Genomic DNA, 16,667 nt, shown 5'->3' on the forward strand with positions numbered 1-16,667 from the left:
TGGTGTTTGGGAAAGGAATATGGAGTGTGGAATGATTACAGCAAAACCTGCATCTCTATATTGTTTTTCATGGGGCAAGGGGGAGTCTGAATATGGGAGGAAAAAACTAGATATTTTTAAAAACTTAGATTACTTTGTGACAAAAGACAAGAATTAAAAAAAAATTAAAAGAGATAGGGTCCAGAAGAAAATATTAGCCTTTTAAGTTAGAGATGATTAAATACAGGAATACAATCTTAGATAGAAATAACCTTGACTCAAAAACCAGTGATGTGTGTGTGTTTGTGTGTGTGTGTGTGTGTGTACTGTTCAAGTACTTATATTATCTAACTTCCAAGATGAAGGATTCTAAAGGATTCTAAATTTCATCTATATTTAATCCAGAGCTCCCTCCCTCTTCATAATGTTCTTTATTTTTTTAAAAAAATGATTTTTAATAGCTGACATCAAGGTCCCTTCTAGTTCTAAGTCTATCATCCAATGGTGTCTCAAGAATATTGATGTTTGCTTTTGTCATTTGTCATTTTGTATCGTATCCTTTGGAGAACATCACATGGAAACAATTAAATTGAGTTTAATAGGAAAACAAATATCCCTGGGTCCTTTGCTTAGTATTTTCTGTTTGGCAGGAAGCAGATCCTGTTTTTTTGTGGAAAGATGTGACCTTCATAAGTGTTTTACAAAAGCTGCTTAAAAAATGCAGCATTTTTCTTTTTAAATATTTTATTCATTTTTTTGTCTTTTATCCCATGAGTACTTCCCAGTGTTCTCCCCCATAATTCTTTCTTATTATGTATAAACAAAAGAGAGAGCATAACTCTGTCTAGCAGCTTCTGCAGAAAGGACTGTCCCTGCCCCAAGGAGGAAAGACAAGGCAAAAACAGGGAGCTAGAGGTAGGGGTAGGGGGGGAATGTTGGCACTCTTTGGGAAAGGAATGAAGCATGTCTGGCAGTGCCCACCCTTAAAATGGATGCTCCCAAAGGTACTCATCAATGGAGCCAATAGTCTATAAGTATTTATTAATGTGTAAGACACTGTATTTAGTTTGAGGTATATATGAATAAGAAAAAAGAAAGACAATCCCTGGCCTCAAGTTGCTTATAATCTCATGAGGGAAGACAATACAGAAATGGAAGCTGAAAGGGAGATAGCAATTGCCAGAAAATAATACACTGTACATGAACATGAGGTTCATGAAATCAAAATTAGTCAGAAGAGCTGAAAGAAAATGAAGAATTTGGAGGGAGTCAATATAATGGGGGGGGTTGCAGGTTTAGAAGAACTTGGGTAATGAGGGAAGTTCCAAGATGAGAGAGCCACTGAGTCATGATGACAAAGTCTATAGGTAAAGAAGCCATCTGGGGAGGGAAGTAGAGGTTAAGAAGATGAATACTGAGACAAAACTAGCAGATTTAGCAATTAATAAATCACTAAATAGCTTTGGAGAAAGCGGTATCGGTTGAGTGACAAAGTCATTAGCTCCCTCTCCAACCAGTTGCTAGTTCTAGTCATTTCTGTCATCACAATATCACTTGTATTCATCCTCTTCTTTAGGCTCAAATGGTCATGCTCTTAGTTCAGGTCCTCATATAGACTCCCACAATAGCCTCATAATTGATCTACCATCCTTGAATTTCTCCCCTTTCTAATACATCAACCCTCCAACTGCCAGAGAGATTTGTCTAAAGCACAGGTCTATCTATGCCATTTCTGGCCTGTAGAAACTTCGATGACTCCCTAGTACCTCTGATATTATTGAACAAACTCCTCTCTTTGGCATTTAAAGCCCTCCCTACATGATTTCAAGCTACCTTTGCAGCCTTATTATTCATTACTTCCTTTTATGGTTTAGCCAAACCGGCCTTACATATTATACTCCATCTCCTGTCACCTAGTCTTTGCACTGGCTATCCCACATGTCTTGAATGCAGTTCTTCCTTACTTGTACTTCTTATAATCCTTGATGTTCCTTTTAGTCTCAGCTTAAGGACCACTTTCTTCATAAAATCTTTGCTCATTCCCCTCTTACTACAACCTCCTCATCAATGCCCAATGTAGTGATGTTTTTCACATTTTATTTATTCTACTATCTGTTTCTCAATAGAATGACAACTCCTTGAGGACAAGAATTGTTTCTTTTTTGTCTTTGAATCTCCAGTGCTTGCACAATACTACTTTTTGGTAAATTGATGATTATCAATACTGATTCTTCAAACACAAATTGGCATTTCCATTGAATCTTTTGTCTTTAAGGTAATCCTCAAGGGCAGAGGGAGAATTTTATTCTACTTGTTTCTATGATTTAGGAAAGTTTCACCCTGGAAAAAGGCAATGATAAATTAGGTTATAATCTGACATATTTTTCTTGCAGAGGGATTTGTTGTCTTGGTTTAATGGATATGTTTCTAATCTGTTGTTTCTTCTGCTATTGAACTTTGTAAAGCAGTTTTAACAGATTTTGTGTTTTGGGCGTTTGAGTTTTTTGTTTTGTTTTAATCTTCTGACTTAATGTCAAGCTTCACAGGAGGGGGGACAAAAGCCCTTAATTTTAAACGTGAAAATTAGTAGGCTTTTGGTCTCAAAAGTCTTGTTTGTCTTGAGTAATGTGAAATTTCTGCAACAGCCACTGTATCCAGCTCTGAAAATCTTGCAATCTTGGCATCTTTTCTACTTTTTAATAAGATCCTTGGCAAAGGCTATTTCTAAGCATAAGAATCACACAAACCCATAAGGAAAAGAGACAAAGCTGCTGAGAATAGTAGTACTTTATGCAAACTAAAGTTACAGCTGCAAACCAAACAATGGACTCTGTGCCTCCCATACCCAGTGGGGAAAGAACTGGCTGTCCTGGTCTTCTAAAGCCTGCTGATTCAAATGAGATAGCAACATCACCAACCAGGTTTTCAGATTACAAAAGATATCATTGGTGTTTTTATATGACTGGCTATCCTTTTGTAAATTCATATACCTGCTTTTAGAATGAATGGGGGAAATTTTTCAAAGGTATGCAGTGCCAGTTTACAACAGAAGGAATAGGGTTATCAATTTTTATGTTTACTTGATCCAGTATGTATAATATGTACTAGCATTATTCATTAATTAGGGAACTAATTCAAAATATATCATATTACATTTATATATCTGAGATTTGATTAGCTTGTCCAGCTGCTCACATCTAGTTGGGGTATCAGCAGAACTGATTATTGTTTGAGAATCCTGGGGTTGGCATAGGCATCTGAGGAAATCAAGAACATCATTTCAAATTTAAAATTCACATTCTTGGGGAATGTGAATAAAAAAAAGGGAAAGAATGCTTTTTCTTTTATGTTCCTGTATTAATTACAGAATGTCAGAGATAGAAAGGACTTTGGAGATCATTTGGAAAGAGGAAACTGGGACCAAGAGAGGTGAAATTGGATGCCTAAAGTTACCCAATGAATTTGCAAGAGGAAGCATGATATCAGCATCACCATCATCCTCATTTTCATCATTATTATCATCATTCAGAACAAATATTTATATAGCCTTTTATAAAAGTTTGCAAAGTGGTATATAAATATTTCCTCATTTTATCCTTATAGCAGTCTGTGAAGCAGTTACTTTTATTATCCCCATTTTTATTATTGAGAAAACTGAGGCAGACAGAGATTAAATGACTTGCCCAGAAACACACAGCTAGTAAATTAACTGCAGCTGAATTTGGATGGATAAGTATACTGGAAGGGGAATCAAGAACACTTTCTTTGAATTCAATCTCACATATTAACTAGCTGTAGGACCTTAAGAAAATTATTTAGACTCTCTAAAACACATTTATAAAATAGAAATAACAATCAAATCTTTTTCATGGGGTTATTTGGAAGATAAAATGAGAATGTATGTGAAGCATTTTATAAATCTTGATATGATATCAGGTCTCATCAAGTGCCAAAGAGAAGTAGAACTTGCCTTTACCTGCTTTTGACTCCAATCAATGCATTGCAAAATGGCAAAATGAAGCTGGTTTTAAGATTGAGTTCAGTGTTCATACAAAGTGTGCCCAAAGCATTTCCTGCAGTTTTAATCTTTGATAGCATAAAACTGCAGTAAGACTTCATGTGTCTGCTTTGAACTATTGACGGGGGGGGGGGAAACACTGGAAAATAATTAGAAAGAGTTTAAAAATTATTAAGAATTTGAATACATGATAAGGGAAGATTAAAGAAGGAAAACCTTTTGCTCAGAGATAATTGAAGGGGGAGATTTCAACTGAAGGCACAAATCAACAGACTGCAAATAGTACAGAAGGAACATAGACTAGTTCCTTGGATAGCTGAATGTGCAATGGATACAGCATCAGTCTTGAAATTAGAAAGATTTATCTTCCTGAGTTCAAATTTCACATTTCAAATCAGACTCTTACTGGCTGTGTCACCCTGGACAAGTCACTTAACCTTATTTGCCTCAGTTTGCTCAACTGTAAAATGAGCTGGAGAAGAAAATGATTAGTCATGCTTTACCAAGAAAATGTGAAAATTGGGTCATGAAGAGTCACATATACAGACATATATACATTTATAAATACATGTCCACCCATATACATATACATACCTCTTTATCTACATATTTATGTCATATATATCCTTTATAAATCTATAACTCTGTCGGATTCTTTCTGCATGGTAAGTATGGAATAGAAGAAATAACAGGGGAATGTATAGAATCTTCAAGTTTTCCTGATGGTGAAGAGAACTTTCCACAATTTGAAGAAGACTTGGGTAGTAGAGAGGAATCAGTTGAAAATATAAAAGTATTTTACCTACATGTGCTGTATTGTCCAAGTCCATCCTGGTATGACTGTGCCGATTGCTGGGGATTGCTCTTGACCATTTTCAATCTTGGTATATTTACTGGAGTAGGGGGTGAGGGAGGAAGGAGTTGTGTATGTTAAATTGGTTACAAATAAAGAATAACATGAACAAGGGGATGATCTTCAGGAATCAGAAAACTAAAGCTTGTTGGACAAATCTGGACTACTACTCTGCTTTTGTACATTCACAAAGTAAAATTGTTGGGGTGGGGTAGAAATAAATTTTAAAATTGCAGGCTGTACAAAAAAATTGATGGAGTTGAATAAAATGCAGTGATAGTAATTAGTATTATTAGTAATAATAAGAATAAAGATTAAAATAATAAAAACTAGATTTATATTATCATATTAAGGTTAAACATTTGATGCTCACAACAACCCCATAGGTAGGTACTATTCATTATCATTATACAAGGAGGAAATTGAGACTGAGAAATGTTAAGGGACTTACCTAAAGGCCAAACTGTTGGATTGTGAAGCTCAATTTGAGCTCAATACTGCCTGACTCCAAATGTACAATACTCTACTCATTGTATACTAGCTGCCCTAGAATAACTCTGGAGAGTAAACCTGACTGGGGTGTTTCTTAATAGTAATTCCTTATCTCCTCTAGTTTTTGTGATTTTATACTCCAATTAAAGTAACCTTTTGAAACATGTCATATCATCTACCCTTATAAGGGTGAAGGAGGAAGGATTCAGTGTTATGGCTGTTTATCAATATCTTTATTTCGTAGCTACTTCAAATTAGAATATGAGGTACTCCTCTCTTCTCCATTGTCTACTCTAGTAAAAATACTAGATTTTGGAGAAAAGTACAATTATTAATAGGACATATGCCTAGATTGAGATAGAAGACTTCTGCTATAGCAGAGAAATACTTAATTGATTTAAAATTAGTTTTTCCCCTAAAAAGATGAGGTATCCTGAAAGAATATTCATGACCAGAAGATCTAGAATAGAATTTGTCCTATAAAAGGTCTGGATTTTGCCACCAATGTAGGAGGAAATATTATAGAATATAATATTGATATTAATAATGATAGAAATATTAATTTAAAAGAATGTATGAGGCATGAGGGGTATTCAGGGAGGACTAACACCTCTGATAGGAGCCCTTTGGTGTCTTCCTGATTCACCTAATTCTCACCTTTGGCTCCAAGAAACTATAACATGTGCAGCAGCCACATCCCAGTAAACCATTTGGGCAGATGGAGCTAGACCAGATTGAGGGTAACCTACAGGCCACAAACTTGTAAGTAAGTTGGGGTGATTGTGGTCCAAGCATGTGAAAACCTCCCCAACAGAATGGATAGATGAAAACAATTTGTTCCAACAACTATGAAGGATATGGAAGTAGGTGCTGTGGAGCCCTTAGAGCTTGGTCAGTCATGGAAGATACCATGGTCATTTACTACATCCATGGCCACCACTAGTCTTTCTAACTTTTCTCCTGCCGCTGGACTTTGACCAGAAAGAGATAAGACTGAGGACTTTGTGTAAATCTACTCAATTAAATACAGTTCATAGGTCAAGACATCACCTGAGAATGAAGGACAAACAACAGCAAAGAAGAATAAATGAATAAATGAATGAATGCATGAAGTATCTAACTGCTTACCTTGTTCCAAGCATTGATTTCAAAAAAGCAAAAACAGTATACTTTCTAAGTATACTTTCTAAAGAAGACCACACTAGGAGAGTGACAGCCTTTGGAGTAGTTCTTTAATCCCAAATTTACAGAGGTTTTAAGAAGGATTTTAAGAGAGTAAATTAACACCCAGGGACAATGGGAGTGGAGTTGATCATAGATTAGGCTACATAGAGGCAGAGGAAGGAATGGAGAAAAAGAGAACCTGCTTACAGATGATTGTGGTAGATGAGGCTATGGAGCAGATTCTAGAGAGTAGGGAATGAAGCATGGAAGATACATTTGGTTGAATTTTTTACATGTGACCTAAATAAACCACAAGTAGTGAGGAAAATATGGGGAAGAGTCACACAGATACTGTTTCTGTTTCTCTCCAGGCTATCAACAGAGGCAAGTACCAATTTTGTCTCTCCTTTATTTAGAGCCAGATGTGAAGGAGACGAGAACCTGCAGAAATTGGGGTATAAGAGAAAGAATGAGACTTAGAGTCATAACACCTGTATTCAAATCCTATTTCTTTCCCTTTCTCTCTGGGTGATCTTGGACCAAAAGGCATATATAGTTATCCCTTCCACATTACTGATTTCCCTATCAAGTTTTGATGTATCATGTATCTGCTTAAGAAATTAATTGAAAGCATTGGGGTAGTTTTGTGAAAACCACAGATGACATGCCAGAAAAAAGTTTACAAATTCAGAAATCAGAAAGTTCAGATTTCTCTGGTTCAAAGGGAGGGCAAAAATATTTAAGCATATTTACTAGATCAAAGCACCCTTAATCCCCACAATGTGAGTTCAAGTCAGAAGACCTGATTAAAGGTCATTATATTCCCTCTAATACTGATTATGCCTGATTCTGGATAAGTTATTTCATGTCATTTGTGTATCAGTTCCAATATCTTTAAAATAAGAATATTGCATTGCCTCACAAGGGCTTTATAGGTAATGATTAGTGATGATGATATTAATTCTTTAAGTTTATCAGATCTTATTTCAGACATATCTTTCACATCCCTCTGAGGCAAGTGGTATTAATAACCCCATTTTATAAATGAGAAATTGAGACAAATTGAGGTTGTGACATGTGTAGGGTCACACAGTTAACACATGTCTGAGGCAGTTTTTGAAGTCTGAGGCAGTTTTTGAAGTCAGGTTTTTCTAATTACATGTTCAATTCTCTATCCACTGCACCATCTATCTGCCAAAGGATATCATGTCTAGAGAATGCTTATATAAAAGCACTATATCACTGCAAACTACAACTCATAATAAATCTTTTTAGGAGTTCTCTTTCTCATTCATGACAACAGCTTCATTTTGCAGTGAAGTGCAAAGTGCCTTAAGCTAAAATTATTTCAACTTCAACTAAGGGATCGCACTTGCCTCTCTCTTCATAATGTTTCACTTCTTATCAATGGGCATTTAATTTCACATACACCTACATACTTCATTATGCTATATTTATATGTGCTTAACACATCTAATTAGGACTATTGTTGAAATTTAGAAAGATTTCCCCTTTCATGAAATTTGGAAACTGGAGGTAGTGTTTAGCAGGTTTCCTTGTCAACCAGAAGAGAGTAATTTTTAGAATCTAGAGGGAGTAAATGAATTACCCACACAGTCTGCTTTCTAAGAACATGCAAATGAGAGTCTTCCCCCTACAAACCAAGGAACCTGGCTGAGGTGTTCTAACACTTTCACAGACATTTTCCTTGTGACTCAAGACCTCAGGATTTCCAGGAGGGGAAATATCAGAATCCCCCTGTTTGGCCTTACTTAGAACCTGAAGTTATCCTACTAATTTCAAAAGTGTAAAGTGGACAAACGGATTGTAGAGACTTAGAGGTACTTTAAAAACTCCTGTAGAAAGACAGTAAAACCCACACTGTCTGGATTTTTAGGCACTGGAAAATTAAACTTTTGTGACTAGTATTACATAGTGCAACTACAATAATAGGAATTAATACTGAAATGAATTAAAATCATCAATAAAGGGGCCAACTCACAAGAAAAAGAGTCTCTGAGTTGAAAGGGTCTTCATAGGTCAGCCATGCAGCTTATATCTAAACAGAACTTTCTTTTACAATCAATCTCTCTCTCTCTCTCTCTCTCTCTCTCTCTCACACACACACACACACACACACACACACACACACACACACACTTTCTTTTATAGGAGAGCCTTATTTTTAAGATTTTTTTTTTAGTGTTTTTTTTACAAGGCAAATGGGGCTAAGTGGCTTGCCCAAGGCCACACAGCTAGGTAATTATTAAGTGTCTGAGACCGGATTTGAACCCAGGTACTCCTGACTCCAGAGCCGATGCTTTATCCACTGTGCCACCTAGCCGCCCCTATTTTTAAGATTTTTAAAGGCTACTATTAACCCACTCTTAAATCTTTTCCATGCTAATTATTTTCAGTTCCTTATACTTCCTTAAATGGTATAGTATTAGTCAATAAATATTTATTAAGTGCTTCCTATGGGCCAGGCAGTCTCAAAGGGGGAGACAAAAGGAAAACAACCACATATAAAACCTTCCTTTCATTTCAGAAATTGAGATGGCTTCTAACTTGTCAAGGCTAATCCCTCTAAGTCTGTGTCCTTTATCTAAGGCCTCAACATATTTTACACAATACACACACGTATTGGGGTGTAAAGTTTGTTCAAGGAAGACTAGTACCTCTGGTGTGAGGACTGTTGAATCCTTTTCAGAGCTGCTTTCTATCTTTGATGTCTACCTGAGCCACCTAACTCTCACCTGTGACTCCAAGAAATTTTAACATGTGCAGTGGCCACACCCCATTTCAACAGCTGTCTAAATGAGGTTGAGAGTAACTGAGGGATCTTGAACCTATCTGTGAGTTAAGGGGATGGTGTCTGCTCCAAGTATGTGAAGTCTTCCAGTAGTGGAATGAGTGACTGAGAATGGACATGAAGATAGCTCAAGCAGTTGCCATGGAGCACTTAGAGCTTGATTAGACATCAAAGATGCCAAAATCATCCACTGCATCTAAAACCATCACTGTCTTGACTCTTGCCATTGGATCATGATGACTTTGGAAGATAAAGTGAGGTCGATGACTTCAGGCTGCTCTGCTTCACTTAAATCCAATTTATGCACTTATCAAAAGACATCATCCCATACCACTTTACCATTCCTATCTCAAAGTCTGTGGTGACAGGCAAGTGACAAAACAGCATACATTGGCATACTATAGTCACAACCCTGCACACAGGTGACCCAGGCAGCAATGGGTCTTGGCAGCCCCCTAAGTGCCTAAGTGGCCCTTTTAAGGATCACACAATCACTTCCTGATGTGAGGAAGGGGCTAGGAAAGGTGCCCCCCAAAATATCTGCCTACCCAACCCTGGCCTGACTACTGTGGCAGGTGGAGATCCCACAGTATGGCTGAGACAAAAAAAAATCTACAAAAACTTCTTCAAAGAAGATTCCACTCATCAGTGGTGCATGGAAGGTGTGTAGACTCATAGACAATACAAGACCTCAAAGATGAACTGCTCTTGTTGCAATTTATTATATCCAAATAGCAGCCCTGAAGGCTGACAAATGAAGACCAGCTTACTGAAGTTGGAGCTGGATAAATGTTTTTCTGGAGAGGCCATAAAGAAGGTGAGCACCGTGAAACTGGGGTAGATTTTGCAATAAAAACTAATCTAGTCAACAAGCTTGAATGCCTCCCAAAAGGAGCGAATGACAGGCTCATGACAACGAAGTTGCCATTTGCATGAAAACACCACACCACATCATCAGTGCATATGCTCCAACCAATGTGACTGAGGAAGTCAGAGAAAAAATTTGTGAAGACCTTATCATCAATATACCAAAAAGGGACATGCTTATAATTCTGGGTGACTTTAATACTAGAGTAGACTCAGATTACCAGACATGGTCCTTAGGAGGAATGGAGTTGGAAATGGCACTAGCAATGGTCACCTACTATTAAAGACTTGTGCATCTCATGACCTTCTTATAACAAACATTGTCTTCTATTTACCTAAAAGCAATAAAACATCCTGGATGTGCCCGAGCAAACACTCATATCTAATAGACTATGATATTATAAGGAGAAAAGTAAGAGTGACAAAGGCAATGTATGGTGCAGAGTGCTGTACTGATCACAGATTCATCCTCTTTAAGCTAAATATTCCTATTCAACCAAAGCGGTAACCCCAAGGCAAAATGAATACTAGAAGAATTAATGTGATTAGAATCTCTCTGAGCAGGAGCAATTTGTTGATAACTTGGAGGGAAAACTGAGCCAACACACAGTTGGCAATAGTAGAACAGAAAAAGAGTGGGCAGCTTTCAGAGATAGGATATATTAGCACTGCATTTGCTCATCTGGGTCAGAACACTCACAAACATCAAGACTAGTTTGATGAAGATGATGATGAAATACAGAAGCTGCAAAATGAAAAGTGATAACTCCAAAGGATTTACCATCAGGATAGTTCATCCATTTCTAAAGCAACACTCAATTCCATCAGAAGTAAGGTACAAATGAATCTTAGACAGATGCAAGACTCTTGGCTCAGTAGGAAGGCAGATGACAATCAGCTTTATGCATATGGTAACAAACCAAAGTTCTTTTATGATGCCCTGAAGAAAATTTATGGGCCAAAGACCTATGGTGAATCTCAACTACTCAGTGCTGATGGATCCACATTGATTAATGATAGGGATATGCACCTAGAGAGATGAGCTGAATACTTCCATAGTGTTCTTAACAGATCATCATCAATCAATAGAGAAGCCACTAACTGTTTACCTCAAATTGAAGTCACTCAGTCCCTAACTGAAGTTCCAACTGAAGAAGTTTTGAATCCCCTTAGGTTCCTTTCAAGTGGCAAAGCACTTGGTACTGCTTCTATTTCAGCTGAGATCTATAAGGTGGGGGTCCAAAAGTTGGCTGAAATTTTCCAGGTTATATGGCATAAAGAAGTTATCCCCCAAGAATTCAAGGATGCCTCCATTGTCCATCTCTTAAAGGTAAAGGGAATAGATTGTCCTGTGACTATCATGGGGTATTTCTCTTTAGTCATTACTTGATAGGATTCTTTGAAGATTCCTTCTCAATAGGCTGATTCTTCATCTGGAAGATGGTCACCTCCCTGAGAGCCAGTGTGACTTCAGAAAGGATTGAGGAACCATTGATATGGTTTTTGCTACCCAACAACTCCAGGAAAAATGCCAGGAACAGGTCTATATACAACATTTGTAGATCTGACCAAGATCTTTGATACTGTCAGTGTGAGGGCTTAAAGAAAATTATGTCAAAATTTGGTTGCCTGTGAAACCTGAACAGTCTACCAGCACCACATCAGGAAACTGAATTGCTTCCATTTAAATTGTCTTAGGAAAATTCTGAAGATTACCTAGTAGGAGAAGATACCAGACACTGAAGTTCTTTCTCGAGCTAAACTGCCTAGCATTCCAACATTCCTACAGAGAGTACAACTATGATGGGCTGGACATATTAGAACGCCAGATGTACACTTGCCAAAAAAAGACTATTTAAGATACCACCAAGACACTGAAGGTCTCATTGAAGAACTTTAGAATTGATTGTACAATATGGGAGACACTGGCACAGGACTGCCCAGCCTGGCATGCCTTCATCAGGGAAGGGGATGCGCTGTTTGAGGAAGGCAGAATTGAAGAAGCTCAAAGGAAATGTGACATCCATATGTTTAGAGTGCCTATGCCTTGGGGGCGGCTAGGTGGCACAGTGGATAAAGCACCAGCCCTGGAGTCAGGAGTACCTGGGTTCAAATCTAGTCCCAGACACTTAATAATTACCTAGCTGTGTGGCCTTGGGCAAGCCACTTAACCCATTTGCCTTGAAAAAAAAAACCTAGAGTGCCTATGCCAGTTGTTTACATGGACTATTTGTGCCTGACCTGTGGCAGAGCATTCCCAGCTCATATTAGTCTAATCAGCCACAGTTAGACACACTGTAATTTGTCTCAAATGTAGTGATATCATTTTTGGCCTTCTTTGATGATGGACAAAGAACAACCAATACATATATGTAAATATAAATACATATATTTTATACATGATTCCTTTCCTATATATTTGTATGTGTATGTATATGCATATATAATATGTCTGGGTGGGTATATATATATATAATGAATTTAGAGTTAATAATAAAAAGACTATATCAACATTAAGCAAGATCAGGAAAAATTCCTGGCAGGAGATGGGGTTTTAGCTAAAACTTGAAGGATGCCAGGAGGCAGAATAGAGGAAGTGAAATATATTCAAGCCTGGGAACTTAAACTCTCTGAGCCTGGAGAGGAAATGTCTTGTTTAAGGAACAATAAGAAAGCCAATGTTAGCTATATGACAGAGTTCATGGGGCAGAAAAGGAAGTGGAGAAGTTATTGTTCAGTCATTTTAGTCATATCTGACAATCGTGACCTATTTGGAGTTTTCCTAGCAAGGATACTGGAGTGGTTTGCCATTTCCTTTTCTGACTTTCCCCACCTGTGGCATTTCAGAAAGAGATTTTTAAGACAGAAAAAAACTAGCTTTCTGTCTCAACAGAATTGTGACATTTACCATTTGTTGGGCCCCTGGTCAAGTCCATTGAATTATGAGCATCATGAAGCGTATAGAGCACTGGCCCTAGAGTCAGGAGGACTTGAGTTCAAATCTGGTCTCAGCCATTTAATAATTACCCAATGTGTGACCTTGGGTAAGTTACTTAACCTCATTACCTTAGATAAATTTTTAAAAAAAGAATTATGAACATCATGATTTAGTGTAAAGTGCATTGATTCTGTAGTAAGAGAACCCATATTCAAAACCTACTTCTGTTACTGTCTGTGAACAAATTTGTGGGGCACATCACTTAATCTCCTTTGGCCTCAGTTTCATCATCTGTATAATGAAATGATATAATGAAACCAGATGACAATGAAGCTTCCTTCCAGCACTGTATCTATGATCCTGTTATTTTTATGATTCTCCAGACTTTCTGTTTCAGTTTTCTCATCTATAAAAAGGGATAAAAATACATGTATCACCTACCTCACAGGGTTGTAGAGAAGAAAGCACCTTCATAAGACCTAGCATACTATATATTTTAAATGTGTTTTTAATGGAATATTTGACAAAACTGATAATACTCATTAAACAAAATTAACTTGCATCCATCAAGCTTAAGCACAGATAGACAATAACTCTTAACTGTTAAGGTGTCTAAAGCATAATTAATCTAGGCCCAAGATTGTGTTCCATTAATTTTGAGCTTAAATATAAAGACTCAAGTTTTAATTCACATCTCTTATCAATGTCAAATTTTTAAATCTTTGATTCTGTGGTTATAAATAGGAATAATAATGATAGCTAGTATTTATACAACACATAAATATTATCTCATTTGATCCTCATAACACCTCAGGGAGATAGCTGTGATTATTATCTTTGTTTTACAAGTGAGTAGACTAAGGCAAACAGAAGTTAAATGACTTGTCCAGGGTCATACTTGGTGTCTGAGATCAAATTTGAACTCAGTTCTCCTGTCACTAAAATGCTGGCCCATAGCCAGAGAAAGAATTGATGGAATATGATGGTAAATCAAAGTATACTATTTTCATGAATATGTTTACATGAAACACGTATAACCAATATCATATATATTGGCATATATATAAATAACCAATATCAAATTTCTTGCCATCTTAAAAGAGGAGGGAAAGGAGGGAAGCAGAAAATTTGTAGCTCAAATTTTATTTTAAAAAAAGAATGCTAAAAATTATCTTTGCATGTAATAGAAAAAATTCTATCTAAAAGAAAAAATTAATGATTAGACCTTTGATATATAGTTTACCCAATATCACATCATACTTGTTTCCAGGTTAGCCTTTATCATCTTTCTTCATGTATTCAAGGCCCAAGAGAACATCAAGTTCTTTTCCAAGATATTTAAGAGTGAAATGTTAATGAAGTATACCCTTAGAAACCTTCTATCATTGGGAAAAAAAATATCATTTTGTCAGAATAAGTAATCCAAACTTTAACAAGTCTACCTGAACCCAAATGAGCCAGAGACATAGCTCAAGATTTGAGCTACGGACCTTTGCTTATGAGGTGAATACTCAAACCATTTGGAGATCACTTGACTTTGTTCTGCCTCATCTAGGCCCTCACCCTTATGGTCTAACTCTTTGAGTCATCTCTTGCTGACTTCCAAACCTTTCCCTCTCTTAGATTCTCACTATATCGCCACTCTCCTTATATTCATATGATAATCTCTGCTGTAATTTTACATAGAAGATTGGTGCTATCCAATCTGAATTCTTGCTGTTTTACTCCCTCCTTTTTAAATTTTTCTTCATCTTTCCCCTTCCTCCCATCTAAGAAGTTGAGATGGCTTTCCATCTTGTCAAAGCTAACCCCTCTAAGTATATCTCCTTAATTCCAGGCCTCATTTAATTTCTGAATTTGCTTTATCAATCTTCCATTCTCTTAGACAACATTAATTTCTCCCTCTCTGTTGTTTCCTCAGTTGGTCCACAAAGATTCCTATGTGTATGTGTTCTTCCTTTCAGATAAAGGAAAACTCTTCCCTTTATAAGCTACCCCTTACACTATTTCTCTATCTTCCTACCTTTTATTACCATTTTTAAAAAACTTGGTTTACTCTCACTGTCTCCATTTCCCCACTAATTCACTTCTTAATCTCTTATATAATACATTCTGCCCATTCATCTAAAACTGTTCTTTTAAAAGTTGTGAATAACTTCCTTACCACATTTTCCCCCATGTCCCCAGTTTTCATCCTCTGTCAACTCTTTAGTATTTTCTACTGTTGACCACATCCTACTTGATGCTCTATTCTCTTTTGGTTTGCATTATGCTGCAAGCTTCATCCTTCTGAGCACCCTTTCTCCTTCACCAGTTTTACTTTCCTTCATCTCATAAATATGGACTTTGGCAAAGATTTTGTACAAGGATTTCTTAACTGCTTCTCTGGGCTCTAGTTTTATTTATACAGCTAAGAGAGATAGCAATAGCTAATATTTATATAGCCCTTTAAGGCTTTCGCAGTGCTTTACATACATTAGCTCACTTGATCTATTTGTTAGACATTCTTACTTGAATATTTCATCATTATCTTTAGCTTAACATGTCCAAAACCAATTCAATTTTCCCCTATAAACATGTCTTTTTTTAAAATTCCTCTATTTCTGTTTATTGTACTACCTTCTCAAAAAAAATCTTCTTTGACTCTTTCCTTCTCTTCACCTCCCACCTTAATTAGTTGCCAAATCTGATTCATACATCTGTGCCAATCTTGCCTATACAGCAAATTTTTTGATAAATAATAGTTAATTGTGTTTAATGATCATAGACAATACTTGAACTTTGGCTGCCATCTTGTAGATGCATATCACTGTCACAAGGAGAACGAGGCTGAATATGAATAGAAATGGACTACCATTATTATTGTTATTATTACTAAAAACAATTCAGAAGATATGCCCTGTTGATGGTGGGACATCAATATAGAAGCATAAATTCAGAAATGCTAAGAAACTCATTAATAGAAAACTTAGGAACTTGAGGAAAATTAATTTACCTTTGCCTAGAGAATGATTAGAGCCCTACGTACCTTAATATGGTGCTTCAGGTAAAACAGGGTTTTGGTTTAGTTCTCAACATTCTGTTGCAATAGGAATTTGGGGGAGGAAGGAATATGAAAGTAAATTTAGAAAAAAAGTAAAATCCTGATACTAGGCATGGTTGTACACACCAGCTACTAGGTTGGTAGATCTCTTGGACTCAGGAATTCTAAGCTGCAGTGGACTACATCAGTTAATATCTATAGTATCATACATCATTTTGATGTACTCCTATGAGTAGGGTGCCACCTAGTTCCCTAGGGAGGGATAAGACAACTTGGAGATGAACCTTGGCAAAGCTTCCTTTTTAATGAGTGAGGGAAATGAGACCTGTGAGTAACTCCTATGCTTCCAACCTGGGTCTTAAAAAAGTTCCAGACCTGAAGTCAGTAAGACTTATCTTCCTGAGTTCAAATATGGTTTCAGACATTTACTAGTGTTACCTTTTTGCCTCAGTTTCCTCATCTATGAAATGAGCTGGAGAAGGAAATGGGAAACTACTCCAA

At 36.8% G+C, this 16,667-nt stretch overlaps 1 protein-coding gene and 1 long non-coding RNA gene across 6 annotated transcripts in view; one reads left to right on the top strand and one right to left on the bottom strand.

Moving 5' to 3' along the window:
* The window catches only part of OXR1 (oxidation resistance 1), a 567,726-nt gene that overhangs the window by 279,825 nt on the left and 271,234 nt on the right, over positions 1 to 16,667 (top strand). The window lies entirely within an intron of this gene.
* LOC141498094 (uncharacterized) overlaps positions 1 to 16,667 on the bottom strand; it is a 67,056-nt gene that overhangs the window by 35,390 nt on the left and 14,999 nt on the right. Inside the window, exon 2 of one of the 2 annotated variants that reach the window (XR_012471555.1) lies at positions 4,804 to 4,890. This is a non-coding gene — a long non-coding RNA (uncharacterized LOC141498094). Of the gene's footprint in view, positions 1 to 4,799; positions 4,891 to 16,667 lie in introns of both variants that reach the window. The other variant, XR_012471554.1, reaches the window with a different exon arrangement.

Source organism: Macrotis lagotis, chromosome X (assembly GCF_037893015.1).
Source record: "Macrotis lagotis isolate mMagLag1 chromosome X, bilby.v1.9.chrom.fasta, whole genome shotgun sequence".
Lineage (NCBI taxonomy): Eukaryota > Metazoa > Chordata > Mammalia > Peramelemorphia > Peramelidae > Macrotis > Macrotis lagotis.